Source organism: Nicotiana sylvestris, chromosome 4, assembly GCF_000393655.2.
Source record: "Nicotiana sylvestris chromosome 4, ASM39365v2, whole genome shotgun sequence".
In the NCBI taxonomy this organism is placed as follows: domain Eukaryota; kingdom Viridiplantae; phylum Streptophyta; class Magnoliopsida; order Solanales; family Solanaceae; genus Nicotiana; species Nicotiana sylvestris.
In genome coordinates this window covers 74,250,145-74,270,875 of record NC_091060.1, presented here as the reverse complement: position 1 = coordinate 74,270,875, position 20,731 = coordinate 74,250,145, and the positions used below count along the sequence as shown (strand labels likewise).

Below are 20,731 nucleotides of genomic sequence, written 5' to 3'. Positions count from 1 at the left end.
GCTGAAAATCGCCTAAATATTGCCTCAATCCGAGCTCCCGAGCTCCAAATATGATAAAATGAGCTCATAGTCCAAAATAAAAGCTTATATGCATTGTCCGGCAGTACCCTACGTGATCACAGTAGTACCTTCGCGATCGCGAAGCTGAACCCACCCTACCTCCAAAAATCTATTCGCAAACGCGACCTCCATCATGCGAAACATGAAGGCCATCTGGTCTCACCCCATCGCAAACGCGAGCTCCAGTCGCAAATGCGGTAGTCTGCTGCCCGACCTCATCCAAATCAATCTCGAACCACTCAAAAATTAAAATCGATCATACGTGCAAATCATAATACATCATATGAAGTTTTTCAAGACCTCAAACTACCTAATGAAATGAAAATTCTCAAAATGACCGATCGAGTTGTTACAATTGTGATGCGCATACACTGACATAAGGGTGGAATTGTAGGGGTGTTTATGTGGTGGCCTGGGGGAGATTTTTATTGTTTATGTTTATGTGATAGTATGAGAGTAGCATCTTTGAATTTGCATGTGAATTCCTTATGTGTGTCACGCATTCTTACATATTTTGTTACATTGCAATTAACATGCTAAGCTATGCCTTTTTTTATTACTTGATGATTTGGTTGCCAAGTTAAATTTACCTATGTGGAGTTGATATATCATATTTTATTGTCATGAGGCCCATATCGGATTGATGAGATGAGGAAGTTGTCATCATGCATTAATATATTTAATTCTTGAAAAGTTCTCTTGAACGCGTTATTTTGCAACTGATATGAAATCGGATTATATTGTGGCACGAGATCTTTGTCGTGCAAGTATGAATTATATTGTGGCACGATGTCTTTGCCATACAAGTGTGACTTATGTTTTGGCACGAGGTCTTTGCCGTGTGAGTGTGATTGATAATGTGGGTACGTGGTGCCATATGTGTGCGTTTCTATTTGATGATTTGTTGTTGAAGCTAAGGCTTTACTTGTATTGAGTTGTTATCACTTGTTCGGATGAGGTTATTATTATTATTTTCTGTTATACTTCCTGTTATCAGTATTTGATATATTGCACAAGTTATTTGACTAGTGAGTATCTTTTGACATAAAAACTCCATCACTACTTATTCGAGGTTAGTCAAGATACTTACTCAGTACTTGGAGTTGTTTGTACTCATACTACATTTCTGCACCTTGCGTGCAGGTTTTGGAGTTGAGTAGCTGTGTAGATGGAGCTTTTAGAGACATACCTGCGTGCCGGATTGATGCTACCTAATTTTTTTCATGGTAGCTTGGATTTCATCTCTTTTTATGTAACTTTTAAATAGATGTTGTATTTGTTCCTTTCACCAACTTTGTAACTCTTAATCATAATGGATCATATCTTGTACTACCAGTTTTTGAGGTAGTTGAGCTAAATTCTTTTGTAGACTTTTTTATTATTGATGTTTCTCGTTATAGTAGTAACTATACAATTTGGCTTACCTAGCGGATTGACTTAGATGTCGTCACTACCTTTGTTTGATTTTGGATGGTGACACGAAGGTACTTTTATATTTTACAGGTGAAAATTACCTTTGCGGAAACAGAAAAACAGTTTGTTTTCTCCTTTAATTTCTTATTCTGATTCAGTTACAGTTGCCCCTTACAACACCATTTTCTGACCGTGTTTATTTGAAAGGCTGCTTATTACTACTAATTAAAAGAGAAAATTCTTGGTGCCAGCCATAGAAACCTTGAGATTTCAGTAAGAGCCATCACCTCAAGTCTTGTTATTTTTTCAAATCCGCACACTTTGACTACAAGTTGGTCTCAGCGTTGACCAAGTAAGCTCTCTATCATTATCATGTTCCAAAGAAGTCATCTAATAACCCCGCACTATTCTTGAACAAGAAATTGAAAACTCTGCAAATTCCTTTAGTAAAGTACTAAGTTAGACGCAAAGAAACCAATGAAAGCCATAAATATTCATTTCTTCTTGTCTTCCATATTTTGTGTTTTGATTCTTTCTAGTGCTGCAGATACCATACCTACAGATCAACCTTTAAGAGATGGAAACACCATCATTTCATCAGGTGGAAAGTTTGAGTTGGGATTTTTCTCCCCTGGTACTGGTACATCCAGGAAACGATACCTTGGAATATGGTTCAACAACATACAGACAGTGGTATGGGTTGCTAATAGAGACAATCCACTCAATGATACAGATGGTATGCTAAATTTTACAAGACAAGGAAATCTTACTCTTCTCAACGGTTCTGGTCGTGTCATTTGGTCATCTAGTCCTATCAGAAGTGTGCAAAATCCAATAGCTCAGCTTCTTGATTCAGGCAATCTTGTCGTTAGGGATGCAACTGAGAATTACTTGTGGCAGAGTTTCGACTATCCCGGTGACACAGCTTTACCTGGAGTTATGGTTGGGATCGATCTTAAGACTGGTTTTCGTCGTTCCCTCTGGTCATGGAAGAGCAGAACTGACCCCTCTAAGGGTGAGTTTAGTTTCATATTTGATCCTCAAGGATTTCCACAGCCATTTCTCATGAACGGTACCATCCAACGCTTCAGGGGCGGAGCATGGAATGGTCAAAGCTTTGCTAATTCACCATCACTGCTACCAAGTCCTGCTTATAAATATATATTTGTATCCGATCCTGAGAAAGTATACTTCACATATGAGCTCAGAGACAGCTCTATCATTGCGAGGGTAGTGATGCAACTGAATGGGTTTCTAGAGTTTTCAATATGGAATAATCAAACTCAGAATTGGGATGGCTTTGGTAGCGCACCGGCAGATAACTGTGACATTTACGGTCAGTGTCACACATATGGTTTGTGCAACAGCGGCAATTCTCCAATCTGCAGATGTTTGGATAAATTTGAACCCAAAGATCCAACAGGTTGGGCAAGGGGAAATTGGTCAGGAGGCTGTGTTAGAAAGGTACCATTGAATTGCCAAAAGAAAGTTAAATTCTTCAAGTATTCAGGCATCAAGTTGTCAGACACTCGTTTTTCCTGGTATGGTCAAGGAGTTACTCTAATGCATGCGAGGAATTGTGCCGGAGAAACTGTTCGTGTGTAGCCTATGCAAATCTAGACATAACAGGGACAAACGGAAGCTGCTTGCTTTGGTTTGATGAGCTGATGGACATGAGAGAGTTTGGTGCTAGTGGACAAGATATCTATATAAAGTTGGACTCTTCTGAGATAGGAACAGGTCAGAATTTTTACTTTTATTTAAGACCTGCTTAAGCCCTGAAGCTCAAAAAAACTTACGGGTGCGCTTTGCCTCGCTTTAGTTGCGCTTTAGTATACGAAAGCATCAAGGCGTGCTCCTTATAACCCATGACTTCTATCTTGAATCGAGCAGTACTAAACAACAAATATAATCGAGAAAAAGTATGCTAGTTGTTAAGAATAACATTATGAATGAGTTTTTAAATTTGTTCTTGAATTACATTTATAATTTTACTTTTTCCCTCCATTGCACCTTTTATTACAAAAACACACACTTCAATTCCGCTTAAGCCCCAATAGACCTGGAGTGTTTTTTCAAGCTTTTCGCCTTTGAGCAAGTTGAGATTTTCCTACATTATTCGTGTTAAGTGTCTCATATTGGAGGAGGAAATGCATTTTAATATCTCCTTATATGATATTGGGCAATCCGCAATCCTCGCCACGAGGCTAGGTTTTGGGGTTGAGTTAGGCTCAAAACCCATTTATTAACAAATTGAAAAAAGTAAAACAAAGAGGCTTCCCTACATTATTTGAAAAAAATAAATTGCTTTCCTACTTATGAAACTTGGATGAATTTATATTAATCCTCAGGAAAATCTAGTAGAGAGAAATTAAAGATCCTGAGAATCAGCTTGCCGTTGGCAGCATTAAGTCTTCTCCCAGCACTTTGCTTGATCTTGTACATGAGGCGAAAGAAGAAGAAGAAGGAGGAGGAGGATCGGAATCAGCAACGTTTTAGCGAAGGTAAACCAGATGATTTGCTGATTTGAAATTTAAAATTTGGAGCTTTGATTGGTAAATCTTAGAATTTTCCTTTTTGCATGAAATTAAGTCCTTAAATTGACAGGAAGAGGAACGAGAAGCTCTGAAATGTTCAGAATTAATGAAAGCAAAGATTTACCATTGTTTGATTTTGCAACTATCTTGGAAGCTACCAGTAACTTTTCGCTGAACAACAAGCTTGGAGAGGGTGGTTTTGGACCAGTTTACAAGGTAAGAATGTTAACTGCAGCTCTTTCTTTTTTCTCCAAACTAACTGCTTAACAACTTCAAGATATTCCACTTCAAACCAATGGCGAAGCTAGGAATTTACCAAGGGTATTCAAATTTGAAAAAAGTAAAAAGAAATTCCGATAAAGGGTGTTCAATATGTGTTATATACCTCTAAAACGTAATATTTTACCTATAATACATAGCACAACTTTTCAGCAAAGGGCATGTGGCTTTGCCACTGCTTCAAACAAGCTACCCAAAGAAGGCGTCAAGCTCTAGTTTACTATTTTTCAGTAAAAATTTCTATAGAAACACTTTCAACTAATTGTGTGAGGATACCTAGGGGATGCTGAAAGATGGACAAGAAATTGCAGTCAAAAGACTTTCAAGATACTCAGCGCAAGGAACTGATGAGTTCATGAATGAGGCTATCTTCATAGCTAAACTCCAGCATCGGAATCTAGTGAAGCTTCTTGGTTGCTGTATTCAAGCAGAAGAGAAAATGTTGATTTATGAGTACATGCCTAATAAAAGCTTGGATTGGTTCCTTTTTGGTTGGTGCTCACTTCTCTGAAATCCAACACATTCCTTTTCAATCATCGGTTGTGTTTGATTAACTTTTTTCTGTGATTTAAAAGTATAATAAGATCTGGATTTCTGCAGATAGAGATCGGAGCTCACTGCTTGATTGGACCAAGTGCATCCATATTATTAATGGAATTGCACGAGGACTTCTCTATCTTCATCAAGACTCAAGACTGCGGATAATCCACAGAGATCTTAAACCTAGCAATGTTTTGCTAGATATTGATATGAACCCAAAGATATCCGACTTTGTCATGGCAAGAAGTTTTGGAGGAAATGAGACTGGAGCCATGACAACTAGAGTGGTTGGGACATAGTAAGAATCTCTAAACCAATGAGCTACTTGCACTCCACTAAAAAATTACTTATTCTCTTTGTTTTAACATCGTCCTACAGCGGTTACATGTCTCCGGAGTACGCAGAAGAAGGAATATTTTCAGTGAAATCAGATGTATTTAGCTTTGGAGTTCTAGTACTGGAGATTTTAAGCGGGAAGAGAAATAGAGGGTTCTTCCATCCAGACCATCACCATAATCTTCTAGGACATGTAGGAACTCTTTTTATCTATCTTTTATGGAGCAAAAATCATGTTAGTAAGACATATTTCATCTAACTGCATGACATCAAATGTTCAGGTGTGGATCCTCTTCAATGAAGGCAGGGTTTTGGAGCTAATAAATGCACATCTAATAAGGGAGTCAAGAAACCTGTCTGAAGTGCAAAGATCATTCCATGTAGGTCTATTGTGTGTGCAGCAGTGTCCAGACGATAGGCCTAGCATGTCATCAGTTGTGTTGATGTTGTCTAGTGATGTTCCGTTGCCCTCGCCTAAAGACCCAGGTTTTTTTACTAGCAGAAGTCGATTCGCTGAAACTGACAGTTCATCTAGCAAGCTTGGTGAATGTTCTGGGAATGAAATAAGCATGACACTGTTGGATGCTAGATAGGAGATATATTTTCATATCCTCATTGTTTGCTTCTAAAGGCTTTATTTATTTAACTTCTTACTCCACATATCTCAACAGCTTCCAGTTGTTCGACCAAATGGCTTTACTTCAACGTAACAAAATCTTGTCATGGCGCCCTATAGCAATGTGTCTTGTGTCCCGTTTTTAGTGCTGCTCTGATTGGGACAATGTATAAAGGAATTGATCAAATGTTAAAAAGTTCATTTTCGGTCTATTCTTCACGCAGAAAAATATCTATATATTTTGCTTTCCCATAGAGCTGCCTGATTACTGAAATGTGCGCATCAAATTATTTCGAATCCTAAGCCTTCTATGATTTGTGCCCCATGAAAAAAGAAGATCATATCTGGGACTAATTAAAAAAACCAGAGTGTAGAAGTGTTCAATATATGTTATATACCTCTAATTAAAATCTAATATTTTACCTATATACCCAGTGTAATTTTCCGACGACCACCCTTTATAACATGTAGCTTCCCCATGTGTGGAATGTGGAGAACTGTACCTAAAAGACTAGGAAATTAGTTCTGGCTTGCTCTTTTGAAAAAATATGGATAGAACTAAGAACTTGATGGTGAAAAGGCTCCAAAGCCGGTCAATGTGATCCAACTCCTAGTCTTTGAAAGTTTCTAAGTTCAACAAGGTTCCAAAACTCTAACCCTCTTCTGGATTTAGTTCAACAACTATAATCAATTCAGTTAGGAGGTTACTTTAATTTCTTCTTCTTCTTAACAGCCTAAACGTAACTGGAAATAGAGAGGTTTAACATTAATGAATTAGCTGTAGCATATGTGACGTAATACTGGTACTAATGCTTTCACTATGCAATGGTTGAACAAAAATTATTCTATTCTTTTCTAAGTAAAAACCGTTGCTTCCGAGTTCTCTATTTCTATAACAACACTCAGCCGCGTTTGACCACAAAAAGGAGGGGGAGGGATGAAAGGACTTGGAATTGCAGCATTGTTGGATAGTGATAGGAGGAAAGCTCTCAAATCAATTGTGATGCCAAGTAAGGTAACGGAATTTTATCAAGATATCAGAAAACTTCTTACATGTAATAGACGATTATGCAAGTAATTCTTGTTTACCCGATAATAAGTACAGTTGAATTTGTTACGTAATTTATAGATATATGAATTAAATTGATCCGATAAAATAAAATAATAAAGAGCAACACGAGTAAATAAGAATAATTAAGGAAAAGACAAGCCTGAGCTTCGAATTGAACTCTCCGAAGCCAAGAACAATGTGAAAACCTTAACGACAGTAAAATAAAGCTTTATAGAATGAGAGAATAGTATCAGCCTTTTTTCACACAAGTATCTCGTGTCCTTCGATGAGTATAAATTTCACTATTTATAAATAAATTAGGGAGGACAAGATCCTAAAATCATGCTCCTCTTTAAGGTGAGTAAAACCCCTCTTAATGGTTGCATAACGGTTAAGAATAAATGCTATGATTTCCTATAACGACTGCTCCTTTAATGCTACTCTCCAGCCGGTACCTTACTTTCAAATTCTTTTCCCCGGCCTTGACGCCTTCGAGACTTGTGTAATACCGGTCACATGCTTGTGACTGGTGTTAGCCATTTGTTGACTCATCTATTACCTGTCTTTTTTCCCAATTTTTGTTTTCTTTTTAAAAATAAATTTTTTATTTATTCAGAAAATATTATTAAGAATAATAGAATAGAATAAAAAATAATATATATATATATATATATATATCTTCTATTATATTATAAAAAAAAGTAGTATAAAATTTTAAATTTATATCTATATATTATTAAAAGGAAGTGATGGCGCCTATCACAGTACTAGGCAAGTCGATTCAACATTACAACATCGAGTTCTTTTATAAATTTCATTTTCTACTCAGATAAATCTCAAATCTCTCAATTTAGTTTATATATAAAAGAAATACACGGAAAAAAGTACGTAAATACATCAATATAGCCTAAATCTGGTGTCACTAGTCATGAGCCACTAAGTACAACCCAACATTGTTTGCTTAATACAAAATAAGTGTGAAATATAAAGTACTAGGATAGGAAAGAGAAAGGCAGGGCTGCGAACGTCGGGTAGCTACCTTGCTAACTCCGGAAATACACAGAAGTTGTTGAAAGCTCTCACTCTGATGCTCTGGCAGCTGGATCTGCACACAAAGTGCAGAAAGTAACGTGAGTACGCCAACTCAGTAAGTAACCAAAGTAAATAAGTCTGAGTGCAGTGACGAGCATTTGAAAACATATGTATACTTTATCAAGAATCTCAATAGAAATATCAAAGTCAAAAATCTACAGTTCAATAACCAAATATCTCGTAAAAACTCCAGTTTAAATGAAAAATCCTTTAAAGCATTTATTCAACATTTTTCAATAGAGGCTCAGTATAAAAGAAGAGTGAAAACAGAAAATCTCATAAACAAGCCCCTAGGGCAAAGTATCACTCATAAGTATAGACCTTGGGAAAGCCTCTTAGTCACTCGTGACTCAACTCTCGTCAATCAGTACTCACGCTCAGTATTCCCGCTCAATAGATATCTCATAATAATAACCGTTGTGGCGTGCAGCCCGATCCATAAATATACAGTCGACTGCGCTCACTGGGGGTATGCAGACTCCGGAGGGGCTCCTACAGCACAAGCGCTATATCGCTGCAGCGTGCAACCCGATCCAATATATCGCTGCGGTGTGCAGCCCGATCCATATAAATATCGATGTGGCGTGCAACCCGATCCATGTATATATAAATATCGTTGCGGCGTGCAGCCCGATCCATAAAATATATAATCCTCACCATCAGGTCCTCGACCCCTCTCTCTCTCTGTCATTAACCTCACAGCCACTCGGGCATTTCACTAAACAAAATCAGGGAACTCAGCCGAAACAGTTTTCATATATTTGAAAGTAGAGAAATGAAACTGAATCAACAATAAATAGGTAAAATCATGACTGAGGATATACCTTCAAATCAAAACAGTGTGAGGATAATTAGTAAAATACCATTAAGGGTCCAAACAGTTCGGCACAAGGCCGTAAACATGGCATTCAGCCCAAGTTAACAGATTCATTTCTAAAACACACTGATATCATATAACGTTTATCAAAATATGCAACTTTACAGTCGCCAAGAGACGGACCAAGTCACAATCCCTACAGGTGCACGGCCACACACCCATTACCTAGCATGCGCGTCACCTTATTTATCAAAACAGTACGAAATTCTAGGGTTTCATACCCTCAGGTTTAGATTTACAATCGTTACTTACCTCGAACCGGATGAAATCCTACTCCGCGACGCCCTTGCCTCTCGACTCAGCCTCAACTCGCCTCAAATCTATCCAAAATCAGAATCACATCAATATACGCTAAGGGAACAAAGCCCATGCGAAAATAATCAAATTTCATCAAAAATTCTGAAATTGGTCAAACTCGACCCCCGGGACCACGATTTGGAATCCGATAAAAATTACATCAATAGAATCCTTATCCTCCCTCGAGTCCATACATACCAAAAACATTTAAATCGGACCTCAAATGGTCCCTAAAATCCCCAATTTTACCTCTCCAATTTCAAGCCCTAACTTCCCAATTTTTCTCCCTTAATCTCATAAATTTCCATGTTTAATCCACTAAAATTCACCATAGAATCGAGTTTCAGGTTCGAGAAACTTACCTTAATGAAAACTCCCTTGATTCCCTTTTCAAAACCCTCCAAAAAGCTTCAACTCCAGATAAAATGGTGGAAAATAACCCAAATTTCACGAAGGCAAGAATTTATATGTTCTGCCCTGGGGTTCCGTATCTGGGGGCCGGCCCCTGCACCTGCGACAAGAAGTCCGCATCTGCGGAATTTCACTTAAAGTCCCCATCTGCACCTGCGATCAAAATGTCGCTTTTGCGGCTCGCAGGTGCGACTAAACTTCCGCATCTGCGCTACATCCCCAACCAACTAGCCTTCGCTCCTGCGATCAAAATGCCGCTTCTGCGGCTCGCACCTGCGGTCCACAATCCGCAAGTGTGGTTATGACAGAAGCACATCAGCTTCAACTGCAAACTCTACTTTCCAGCTCTCCGATAACTATTCTGAGGCCCCCGGGACCTTATCCAAAAATACGAACAAGTCACATATCATCATTCCAACTCATACCAACCCTCGGAACATTCAAAACAACATTGAAACACCAATCACCCTCGGATTCAAGCCTAAGGATTCCAAAACTTTCAAATTCCACAATCGATCCAAAAACCTATCAAACCTTATCCGATTGACCTAAACTTTTGCACACACTTCACAAATGACACAACGCACCTACTCCAATTTCTGAAATTCCATTCCGACCCCGATATCAAGATTTTCACTACCAATCGGAAAAAGCCAAAATTCTAATTTTGTCAATTCAAGCCTAAATCTACCACGGACCTCCAAAATATATTCCGATCACGCTCCTAAGTCCCAAATTACCTAACGAAGCTATCTGAATCATAAAACCCAAATTTTGAGATCATTTACTCATAAAGTCAACTTCCGGTTAACTTTTCCTACTAAAGCTTCCAAATAAGAGACTAAGTGTCTCATTTCACTTCCATGACCAATCCAAACACAGAACAACCAACACAACATGATGAAGTATAGATGAACAACACATAAAGAAGCAAAAATGGGGAGAACGGGACTGTGACTCATGAAACGACCGACCGGGTCGTTACAGGATAAAGCCCAATCCTTAAGCCTAGTGGCAGCCTAGAAAAAAGCCACATGGCATAAGTAGTTAATAATTACTACTCTCTCCGTTCCAGTTTATATGAACCTATTTTCTTTTTGGTCCGTTCCAGAAAGAATGAACCCTTTCTAAAATTGGAAACAATTTAGCTTAATTTCTCAATTCTACCCTTAGTGAGAAGCTTTTATAACCACACAAATATTTTGGACCCCTTTTTGAGTTGTTTAGGACCACAAATTCCAAAAGTCTTTATTTTTTCTTAAACTTCGTGCCCAGTCAAACAGGTTCACATTGGAAAAGAGGGAGCAGTTTTTTTTTGGTCAAACAAAAAAGTTTTATATTTAACCAATGAAATATGTACAACCGCTAGCCCATGGGACTCTAGAGCTAGACCCTATATAAATTCATGTTACAGTACTTCAATTTTCTATTTCTTTTCCTAACAGACTAGTATACTATACATTGTCTCAAGTAAGAAATCTATTTAACTGTTCTAATAAGATTTTCCATTTACTCTTTTGTTGGCCTTTTATATGCAACTGTAAGACAATCTCTCGGACTCTCCTTGCATAGGTGGTATGTTGCTTTTGAAATATTCTCATGTTCCTTTCCAGCCATGTGCAGTAGACTGTTGCTGCAAATAATAACACCATGACTTGAGCTCTTGGTCTACCATTGTTGGCTCTCTTGGTTAGCCATTGTACTTCCTTGTCCCGGCTTCCAATTGAGTATTTTTCTCCCAACCAATCTAATAGTATAGCCCATATCGATTTTGCATATTTACACTCGAAAAAAAGATGAGTAAGCGTTTCTTCCTTTTTTTTGGTATACGGAACATACTCCTTTGGCACATCAATCTTCCATCTTGCCAGTCGATCAACTGTTGCAAGTCTTTGATTGAGAGTTTACCCACAGTATAAATGTATGTCTTGGTATAGTGTCATCTCCCAGCACTAGTCTCTTCCATGGAACTTTTTGGAATTGTGGTCTTGCAGCTATGTATACTACTTTTATGCTGAATTTTCCTTGTTTACAGAATGTATTGACATTTCTAAAAGTATTCATAGACCTAAACCATTCTCTTGTGTCAAATACTTTTCAAACAATCCAGCAAGCTTGTTTTGGAGTTGTCATTGTGTTGGCATCCCTTCTCTTATGTAGAAGTTATGGATCTATTTTACCCATAAAATGCCTTTCTTGGCATTGATAGCCCATAGACGTTTGCACAAAGCAGCCTTGTTCCATGAATAGAAATCCATAATTCTCAGTCCTTCTGTTGAACCTAGCATACACATTCTTTCCCATTATACTAAAGCCCTTTTTGATGGTTCATTACTCCCCGTCCATAAGAATGTCCTACAGGCAGTAGTAACCATGTGTAATATCTTTTTTGGTAGTAAGAAAATGTGTACCCAATATGTTTGCATTTCAAACAATACACTTTTGATCAACTATAATCGGTCACTATATGATAAAATTTGGTGGTCCAGCACCTGATTCTTGCAATGATTCTCTCTACCAATGGCATACATTGATGAGTGGACAACTTTTTTGTTGACAGTGGCAACCCAAGTATTTGAAAGGGAATTCTCCTAGTGAAAAATGCATATCTGCAAGAATTGAGGCTTTGAATTCCTCAGTTACTCCAACCACATAGAATGAACTTTTTTCAATGTTTGCTTGTAGCCTAGTTACCTCAGAAAAATGGTGGAATGCCTGAAGTATCAGTTTAATTGAAATTCTGTCTGCTAGGCAACACATGATCAAGTCATCTGCAAAACATATATGAGATATCTTGAGCTTGGCACACCTTGGATGGTAGTTGAAGTCTGGTGTGTGTTCAAGTATCTTCAAACTTTGATTGAGATATTCCATGACTGACACAAACAAATAGGGTGATATACGGTCCCCCTGTCTCAACCCTTTTTTTGCTTGAAATTTAGGTGTCATTCCTCCATTAAGCAACAAAGAGTAGCTTACAGTCGTAATGCATTCCATTATCAGATTCACAAACTTGGCAAGGATTCCATACTCTAGCAGCACCATCTTTAGGAATGGTCATTTCACTGGATCATATGCTTTCTTTATATCCACCTTTATTAGACACCTTGGTGATATACCTTTTTGTGTGTATCCTTTGACCAATTCATGGGCCAGGATGACATTGTCTAATATATTCCTCCCTTCAATAAATGCAGACTGTGCAGGTCCTACTATGTGATCTACTACTGTTTTTAGTCTCCCAGTTAAGATCTTGGCTATCACCTTGTATAAAGTGGTGCAACATGCTATTGGTCTGTACTCCTTAACATGGGTACGGCTTGCTACTTTAGGCACCAAGGTGATAGTTGTGCAATTCACACTCTTCAGCATCTTTCCATTTGCAAAGAACTCAAGGACTGCCTCTGTAACTTCTGATCCAACAGTATCCCATTGTTGCTTGAAAAATTCAGCTGTGTAGCCATCAATACCCGGGGCTTTGTCATTGGGAAGCTCTTTGACTGTCTGATAAACTTCTTCTTTTGTGGCCTGTTGAAGCATCCCTTGTTGTTGCTCTTTGGTTAGATAAGGTCACAATCTTACAATGTTTACATCCAAGCATGGTAGTTCATCAGCACACTTCCCTAATAGGGCTTGGAAGAAGTTCACAAACTCTCGTTCAACAAGCTTTGGTTCAGTCAGTCTTACCCCTTGCTCATTACATATAGAACCAATTATGTTTCTAGTTTGCCTCACTTTCACTTGATCATGGAAGAATTTTAAGTTTGAGTCCCCAGCTTGGATCCAAGTGGCACCAGACTTCTGTCTTAATGCTTGTTCATGTATACCTTCTCATTTCTCTATTTGAAGTAATAGCTCCTTTTTCTTGGTGATCAATTGATTGTTGAATAAGTCTGTACTCAGTTCTTCTTATACACCTTTCAACTCATCTTTCATTGGGTTCAGCTTTCTTTACAACGAGGAGAATTCTCTGTTCAAATGCTTTGTTTCTTGCTCCAGCAATTGCAATTTCCTCCATATTGAGTACATGGCATATCCCTCTGTTAATAATTAATTGTTATTTTGTTAATAATTTTATTAGTTAATAGTTATTATTTTTGAATTTAAATATCTATAAAATAATAAAATAAAATATTTTATAATAAAAAACGAAAACTAAAAAACCTATCCAATCAAATTGGAGTTTTTAAATTATTTTAAAATAAAAAACAAAAACTACAAAAAATAAAAAACTGCCTATTTAAATTCTTTTCATTTTTTTTTATTTTTTAAAAATAAGAAGTTTATTTATTCAGAAAATATAATTGAGAATTATAGAATAAAATAAAAAATAAAAAATAAAAAAATATATCTTCTATTAAATTATAAAAATAAAGTAGCATAAAAAATTAAATCAATATCTATATATTATTAAAAGAAGAGAAAAAATCCTAGCCTTAAGCCTAGTGGTAGCCTAGAAAAAAGCCACAAGACATAAGTAGTTAATAATTAGTTATTAGTATTATTTTTGAATTTAAATATTTATAAAATAATAAAATAAATATTTTATAATAAAAAATAATTGTTTTAAAAAAAGTATCCATTCAAGTTGGAGTTTTAAATTATTTTAAAATAAATAACGAAAATTAAAAAAAAATAAAAACTGCCTATTTAAAATTTCTTTGTTTTTTCAATATTTTTTATTTTTCTTTTTAAAAATAAGAAGTTTATTTATTCAGAAAATATTATTGAGAATAATACAATGAAATATAAAATTATATATATATATATTCTATTATATTATAAAAAAAAGTAGCATAAAAAATTTAATCTATATCTATATATTATTAAAACGAAAGGAAAAGCCTTATCCTTAACAACTTGCTTGGATGGTTGTTACTCATTGTATCGTATTGCTACTTTAAATACAATGTTTGTTTTGATTGTTACTTAAATTTTATTGTATCGTATTGTTAAATTCGTCGTTATATAACGACGAAATGTGCCACTTTATATAACGACCGATTTGGTGTGGTCGCGTCGTTACCTTATCTTTTTCTCTCAATCTCGTCCTTTATTATTATTAAATTATTTTATTTTATCATTTACCCTATCTTTTTATATAGTAATTTTACCTTGTATTTTCTTTAAAATAGTGCAAGTTTATTCTTCATATTACTAGTGCATGATATCATGAAACGATGGCAATCGACACAATCTATCCAAATATTGTATTTATCAAACGATACAATACAATACAATACAATACAATACAGTACGATACATTATGAAACGATGCGTAACAATCATCCAAACAAGCTGCAAGCCCAGTGACAACCTAGATAAAAGCTACATGGCATAAGTAGTTAATAATTAGTTATTAGTTATTATTTTTAAATTTAAATATCTATAAAATAATAAAATAAAAAATATTTTATAAAAAAATTTTAAAAAAGTATCCATTCAAGTTGGAGTTTTTAAATTATTTTAAAATATATGACTAAAATTACAAAAAATAAAAAACTGCCTATTTAAAATTTCTTTGTTTTTTTAAAATGTTTTTCTTTTAAAAAATAAGAAGTTTATTTATTCAGAAAATATTAATGAGAATAATAGAATAAAATATAAAATATTAAATATATCTTCTATTATATTAAAGTAGCATAAAAAATTTAAATCCATATCTATATATTATTAAAAGGAGAGGAAAAAGCCTTATCCTTAAGCTTAATGGCATCCTAGAAAAAAGCCACATGACATAAATAGTTAATAAATAGTTATTAGTTATTATTTTTGAATTTAAATATATATATATATATAATAATAAAATAAAATATTTTATAATAAAAAATGAAAATTTAAAAAAAGTATCCATTCAAGTTGGAATTTTAAATTATATTAAAATAAATAACTAAAATTACAAAAAATAAAAAACTGCCTATTTAAAATTTCTTTATTATTTTAATATTTTTTATTTTTTTTTAAATATAAGAAGTTTGTTTATTCAAAAAATATTATTGAGAATAATAGAATAAAATATAAAATAATATATATATATTCTATTATATTATAAGAAGAAAGTAGCATAAAAAATTTAAATCTATATCTATATATTATTAAACGGAGAGGAAAAGCCTTATCCTTAAGCCTAGTGATATCCTAGAAAAAAGCTACATGGCATAAGTAGTTAATAATTAGTTATTAGTTGTTATTTTTGAATTTAAATATCTATAAACTAATATAAAAAAATATTTTATAATAAAAAAAAACAAAAATTTAAAAAAAGTATTCATTCAAGTTGGAGTTTTTAAATTATTTTAAAATAAATAACTAAAATTACAAAAAATAAAAAATTGCCTATTTAAAATTTTCTTTGTTTTTTTAAAGGTTTTTGTTTTTCTTTTTAAAATTAAGAAGTTTATTTATTCAGAAAATATTATTGAGAATAATAGAATAAAATAAAAAAATAAAAAATATATATCTTCTATTATATTATAAAAAGAAAGTAGCATAAACTATATCTATATCTAGCAAAATTATAATAGGCTGCCAAGTGAAATAACCACAATTCAACACGTATCAAAAATTAGGACAAATGTCCAAAATAGTTGGTTCAAATTGATTTTAAGTACTAATTAGAAAAATAACTTGGAACCTGGGAATTTCATTCAAACGTGTTGGTAGTTATTCTTTTTGTTTAGTACACAACATTATTTTAAAAACAATTCCTCCCACTATTTTTGACAGCCGTTTTTTAATAAATAACTACAATCCAACGTGTTGGCAGTTATTCTATTTGTTTAGTACACAGATTTATTAAAAACAATTCCTCCGGTTATAAATATATTATATTATGGATGTTCATTTAGTACTCCGTTGTAAATAATCTTCCTGAAGAATCTTATCCATATGGGACTCCACTGTAAATATGTTTATCTATTTAGTACTCTATTGGAAATAAGCTTTCTGAAGAAGCTTATCACTTCGGTACCCGGTTATGGATAAACATTACCCTATCTAGAAGATTATCCATATCGGGTATAATAAGCTTATCCATTCAGTACTCCGTTATGGATAAACATTGCTCTCAGTAGAAGATTATCCATATCTGGTACAGTAGCAGCTTACACAACAGCTTGCGTAGCAGCTTACACAGCAGCTTGTAATAGCAGTTTACACAGCAGCTTGTAGTAGCAGCTTACACAGCAACTTGCGTAGCAGCTTACACAGCAGCTTCCTTTCTTCTATAAATAGAAGAGATTTCAGTTCATTATGTACATCAGTTTGAATTCGAACAATATATCAGTTTCTCTCTATACTTGTCTTTACTTTACCGTCTTTATTTTATAACACGTTATCAGCACGAGACTCTGTCATCTCGAGCAAATACTTTGAAAGTATCAAAGGTACGAACTTTCTTTTTGTAAATGTCACACCTCCTTTTTCCGCACCCGCTAGGGCGCAAGGGAGTTTCTTCCAATTAAAGGACAATCGAAACGGGATTGGTTTAATTATTTCAGAGTCGCCACTTGGGAGATTTAGGGTGTCCCAAGTCACCAATTTTAATCCCGAATCGAGGAAAAGAATGACTCTATATTACGGTCTGCGTACCAGAAATCCGGATAAGGAATTCTGTTAACCCGGGAGAAGGTGTTAGGCATTCCCGAGTTCCGTGGTTCTAGCACGGTCGCTCAACTGTTATATTCGGCTTAATTATCTGATTTTATACAAATATGAACTTGTGTGCAAATTTTATCTTTTAACCGCTTTCATAATTATTATTATTTTACAAGGAATTGCAACGTCGTGGAAACATACCTCGAATCACGTTACATCAATGTACACGTGATTGTTGACATATCTCGACTCGGTTGAGATTTGGATTCGGGTCACATAAATGTACACCCGAGTTAAGGAAAATAAACTATTAAAGGCGCGCTTAAAGCAACTAGCGTATTGTTATTTTTGGGGAAAGCCATGAAATTCGCTAAACGGCGTGTTCCGAATTCTAAGTATTTTTATACATATGCATTTAGAGGGCCCCGCACTTTGTACATCTTTGTTTGTCGAGGCTCGTCTCATTCCTTATGAAAAGAATTTGCAACGTCATGGAAATGCATCTCAGACCACACTACAATCAATGTACCCGTGGTTAGAGACACATTTCGATTCCGTTGAGATTCGGATTTGGGTCACATAAATGTGCACCCAAGTTTAAGGAGATAACATTATTAAGTACGCGCTTAAAGAGACTATCGCGTTATTATTCTGGGAGGGCCGTGAGATTTGCTAAACGACCCATCCTGGAAACTGAATGCTTCGATAATATACATTTAACAAGGGCCCCGCAGCCTGCGCGTTTTTATTTATTTGTCGAGGCTCATCTCGTTCTTATTTTAAAAGGGTATCCTATAGCAACTACGTTTCTTGTCGCGTTTGTCTCTACTAATCGAAAACAGTAGATAGTTCTAATTAATTACATGCTTGCAAGTTATCTATAACAGAATTCTGAGTACTTACGCAAAATCAGAAGCACGACCACGTACACAATCAGCCAAACGAATATTAAGGGCCCAAATCCCAAACCAAGCAGTAGCGGTTGGGCCTAGGCCACTATTTTTCGCTGGGAGCCTGCTTGATTTGCTCGACTTGGGCTCAACCTTTGTGAGGTTGAGATTGCAAGCTCTGTGTTCTATGTCTTAAAGTATGGTTTAAACAGTTATATGAGCCAATTTATCGGAAGGGGAAGAACTATACTAGTAGTGGATAGTTTACATGCTTGGCCTACATTAAAGAGTATGTTACACAATTTAAACCTAAGTCTGGGATACAACCTACTGCATTAGGAATATTTATCTAACAGCATACATATACAACTAACATTCAATCCTCATACATTGATATTTACTAGGCGTGCAAGTTACCTTCAGTATCCAAACAAAATGTAAACTATCATGCATTACATGATATTCAATATAACAGTCTATGCTTAAAGTAAACAATCTTCAATTCTTCTCTCTTTGCATTCATACTCAACTTCAAGTTACATTGACAGTATTAGTCGTGTACCTGGATGTTTGCACAATAAGAAAAGGAAGAGAAAGAGTATCAGCAGCAAGTAACCAACAGCAACAACAGATAGCAACAACACAGCAACACAACCAGTAGCAACTATGTAGCCCACAGGTGCTTGAGCATCAGACAGACAAATCCCAGAAAAAGAGCAATGAACCAACCGAAAACCCAAGATACCAAATGTAACAGCAACAGAAGACCTAATAACCACAAAGCTCAGCAAATACCCAGTACAGTTCCCACAATCAAGAAGGCTAAAACTCAATCCACAGCACACAGAAACTCAGTGTAGTAACAATCACAGCAGAAAACACACAGCCTTCTCTTAACGGAACAGTAATGACCCTAGTTAGAATAACTGACTTGGCCAGAACAGCTCAACCAACTTAGTTCCTTGTGCAGTTTTGGGCAGTGTTTAGTTAAAGTATTCTGAAAATTTTCACTTTGTTTTCTCTTTTCTGAAGACTAAAAAGTCCAGCCCCTTTTAAGTTCTCTAATGGCCTATTTATAAGCCAAACGACCCAGTGCAGCTAAGCTGCCTGGATCCTCCCACTTGCAGACTGCCCATTCCCAACCCATGCTTAAACATCTTTTGATGCCAGCCATTGGTTCCCCACGCCTGGTTTATTCTTTAATCAAGAGTTATGGGCTCATTTTAGTATTCATTTTAAACCACATACTCTTGTGTCTTGTCCCCCACTGGTATTAGTTTAATCCCAAATTAGTACCCTACTTGTCAGCTCATTTAAACTAATCATTTTTGTTCTTTTCAAACCCCAGACTACCCATGTTGAACCCTGGTTATCACTGTCTTGACCCTCTGCAATAATGGGTTATTTTGGACTTCTGAAAAATTTAAAATCGAAGCTGCCCTAGACTGAATCTTTTAGCTGTTTTGTAATGCAGTTTATAGGCTAATCTCAGGCAATGTCGAGCATTCAGTCAGTGACATGGTTCATTTAGTCATGTGAAATTATTAGCTTATTTGATCCATTAGTTATAGAGAACTAATCGACGACGTTTATCGAGTCGACTATACTAATTATAACAGGTAATAATCAGTCGTTCAAATAAACAAACACATACAGGGACCTAAAGGGCTTCAGACAACTTTGGTCGATCACTGGGAACCTATATAAGTTATTTATGCGACGACTATCCTAATCGGACATGCTTATCACAGGATACATTCAAATCATACACAGAAAACAATCGACCAAATAAAAAGGTCTTTGACAGAGATGGAAGAAATTAAGAAAACTATCAGAAAATAACAAACAAATACAACAAAGCATGCTAACGACTTAATTGGCAGTTGAATAAACAAAAAAAAAAAAATATTACCGAAAAATGTTTAAACCAAACTGACCCAAAACTGACTCGACTTTGACCATTTGAAGCCGAACAAACTTTAACCAGGGTGTTCTCACATGAGAACACCTTGGTTAAGGTCTATTAGACCTCAGACCCCTGTCAAGACTGGCCGGATTCCTCAGGTCCATGTGTTCTAGGGTCTGGATTTTCAGATCTGGTTTTTTAGAAGTTGTGGGTAGATTCGGACTAAACAAAGTTTGGTTTGGTCACGAGGAGGGTCAGGGGAGTGTCTGGTATGAAGCTGGGGTGGTTTGGTATAGATCAGAGTTCGACTCAAATCTTCAAATGAAGATTCGAGACGAAGGAAGGTGATTCGAGGCAAATGGATAGCAGATCCATGTTTAGGATAGTGAGGTGGTCCTAGGGTGTTCAGGAGGTGGCCACCGGCGTCCATGCCGCCGGCTTTAATGGCGAGGGAGATGGGGCGGCTAGGGTTTCTAATAGGAGGTCTGGGTTTGAGCTTTGGGGACGACGGGATGGGGTGTTCGTATATGGGGCGTGGGATGTAAGGGAAGGCTTATATATGGTCTAGGGGTTTAGATCTGAGCCGTTGGATCAGATGATCTCAACGGTCATGATCCATTCACTTAGGGGAAACGATGCCGTTTGGGTTTTGGTAGTGGGTAAGACCGGGTAAGGCTGGATCGGGTCAAAAATTGGACGGGTTTAGGGTGAAAACCTGGGTCCGTTGGATTAAGGGGTTGGACGGCTCAGATCAATTGCCTAAGACGACGTCGTTTGGGGTTAAATAAGTGGCCTAATCAGGACCGTTTGTTTGAGTCAGATCAACGGCT

General features: G+C 36.0%; 1 pseudogene; it reads left to right on the top strand.

The window, feature by feature from the left end:
• Positions 1 to 1,854: 1,854 nt before the first annotated feature.
• LOC104233379 (G-type lectin S-receptor-like serine/threonine-protein kinase At4g27290) lies at positions 1,855 to 5,993 on the top strand (annotated as a pseudogene).
• Positions 5,994 to 20,731: the final 14,738 nt, after the last annotated feature.